Raw genomic sequence first — 2,823 nt, 5'->3', positions numbered from 1 at the left:
TGTGGTGGGTTCTGTGTATTTCTCCTGGTTCAGGATGGAAGTAGACCAGCCTTCAGAGGGCAGAAGTGGAAGTTATCTTAATTGTGAGTGATGTGACTTACAGGAAATCCAGACTTGGGAAAAATAATTAGTGTTTATAAAAGTGGTGTCATTTAAGAGGGTCTTTTCGCATACACTGACTCACTGAATCAGTATTTGTATTTCATAGATGAATGTAAATCCAAAGAAATCATTTAGCCCTCAGCCTTTGGATTTTGTTCTTAATTATCAGCTGCATCCTGTTGTGATCCCAGGAAGCGTTAGGGGAGGAAGGGGCCATGGTAGTGTGGATACATTTGGGAAATCCATCAGTAAGATTTAGTTCCCTGATTTCTAGCACCTTTTGGAGATGGTGACTTTTTTTCCAGCCCGAATTTGGAGGCAAAGATACCAGAATATGGACCTATGTAGAGTGAAACAGCCCAGCCCCTTCTTGTTCCTTAGCTCCAGCTGGAGGAGGATGTGGGACTTCTCATGCTCGTGTCCTGGGTCATCTGAGGTATGACAAGGGAAATCACTGTCCCAGCAGCAAGCTTGGTTTATAGTACTATTACTTTGATCAGCCTATGAGGGCTCCCCTTAAAAATCAGGACCTTAATTCTTGTGTTTCTGTTTTTCAAGTCTAGTATTTTCTTTTAAGGAGTTTATCACTTGGGTTAAGGATTAATCTGTTCTGACCTTGTCTTGAGAGTAGAGTCCAAAGAAACTGGAATCAGGTTGAGAATAACCTGACTCCTCAGTCTCTGTAAAGCTACCATTTCAGCAAAGCAGCAAACAGACCAGGCCTCACTGGGGAAAACTGATGTTTTAATAACAGCTGCTGAGTGCTGACCATAGAAACAAGATGTGTATGCTTAGGGAAGAGGCAGCGCTAGTAGGTTAATCCACAGCAGCCACCCTCATCATGCTACTTAGTTTCAACCCTTTTGGCTTAAAATGTACATCAGTTTCCAGCATTGCTGCCGAAGTGAGGTTTGATCATATCCTATTTGCCTGAGCCCTGGATTAAGGCAAAATGAGAAGGGAAGTGCTTTGCGTAGGATCCACAGCTGGGGAGTATGGAGTAAGGGGAGGCAATCCTGGGAGGGTAGGGAAACAGAAACAAAGCACACTTAATGGCCAAACGACGTCTTGATTTCTCTAAATATATTAAAAAACAGTGTTTCAAATAAGCTGTTTCACCCCACTCCCCTATCTCTGTCTCAGGGGTCTCTAGATAATCCTAAGTAGCAGCTGAGCAATAGTTGCCACCAGGGAGCCAGAGGATAAGTGCAATTTTCATTTCCCCTTGGGATCAAATCCAGCTGAGCAGATGGCCCAGATGTACAGGATTGGCTTGAAGGGCCGGGCAGAGACCATCTGCAGTGCCACCCAGGTAGCTGGGCACTGGCTGAGAATTAGCCAGACAGTCCCATGGTCCTGAAGGCTGCCATGTGGCTACCTTGGGCTTTAGAGCAGGCACTGTTCTTTCCTTATCTATCTATTATTAATGTTTAGAAACATTGAAAAAATAAAATCACCATAGTGAATAAGCTAGAAACAACTGCAATAGTCAAGAAAAAGCATTCTTTATTTTTTTCCCCGTGGTTTATTTCACAACTGTGGTTAGAGGGACAACTTTTCTGTTCCCAGCTAGTCCAGACCCAGTGGGATTGTTCTGAGGTGCAGAATTTGCATTGGCTCGGAAGCTGTGAGGCTGACTAGCTAGAGCCCAGAAAAACAACACACTTTAGTTACTGCTCTGGAAGCGTAGGGCAGGGGACCTAGGTAAGAGGGAAGGCCTAGATATGGAACAAGGGCCTCTGGTCTCTGAAAGTGGGTTACTCCATTCCTTCTTCTTTTTGGAAATGGAGCACTTTGCTCCTTTTTCTGTGAAGCCCTGTAGCTGCCCAGAGTATTTACATGCAGACCGATATTTTCCCCATTGGGTATTTGGTCCCCTTCTTTTGTCTTTCTCCTCCTGGTGAATGGCATCAGTATCTGTCCAGTTAGAGGGTGGGCCCCTGTGCCATGTTTAGTCTTGCCTATTTCCACCCCCACCTCACCCCTGCCAATCCTGGGACGTCTGTGACCAATGTTTTTCTCCTTTCTCATTCCCCTCTGGTAGTATTACCTAATTCCAGCACTCTTTTATCTAGGACCACTTAAGTAAGGGTAGCCTGAATTGACTTGAGAGAATTGAACCGAGCTAAGAACGAGAGAGGGCTCCTTAAGAAAGGAGGCTTTGTATTTACACGATGCCCTTTCCCTGGCCCTCAGGCCTCTAACCTGCCTCATAGCACTACTCTTTCTGAGGGCAGTTAAAGTGCTGGCTGTAAACAGGACCTCCTTTCTTTCTCGGGCTTCTCGGGAAAGAGACTGATGTGGGCCTCTTGTTACTGAGCAAGTGATTTGGAGTGGTTCTTGCATTGGAACCAGAAATTCCCCCTGGCTCCAGTTGCATTTGACAACAGAGAGGGGTCCCTTTGATGACAGCACTGAAAGGCTAAGAGAATGAGGCAGTGGGATGAACTCTGCAGATTGGCAAAAGATGGGGCAGGAAGGAGGGAAGGCCATCTGAAAAGGCTTGTAAGAGTCATACTTCTTAAACTGGGCTTAAACTGTTAAAGCTGGCGTGGGAAGGACCTGGAGCAATTGCCTTTCCCTTTATGCTCTCTGTCTCTGATGTTGCTTTGGATGCCAGATGTTGACGTAAGTGTGCTTGATTCTCTGTATTTCAGCAGTCAAGCAGGGCAGGTATGAGAGAATAAAGCAGAACCTGGAGATCCAAAGTCAAAATGACAG

The sequence above is a fragment of the Eubalaena glacialis genome, chromosome 19, assembly GCF_028564815.1.
Source record: "Eubalaena glacialis isolate mEubGla1 chromosome 19, mEubGla1.1.hap2.+ XY, whole genome shotgun sequence".
NCBI classification, from domain to species: Eukaryota; Metazoa; Chordata; class Mammalia; order Artiodactyla; family Balaenidae; genus Eubalaena; species Eubalaena glacialis.
The sequence above is the reverse complement of the archived record's forward strand: the minus strand, read 5'-3'. Positions refer to the sequence as shown.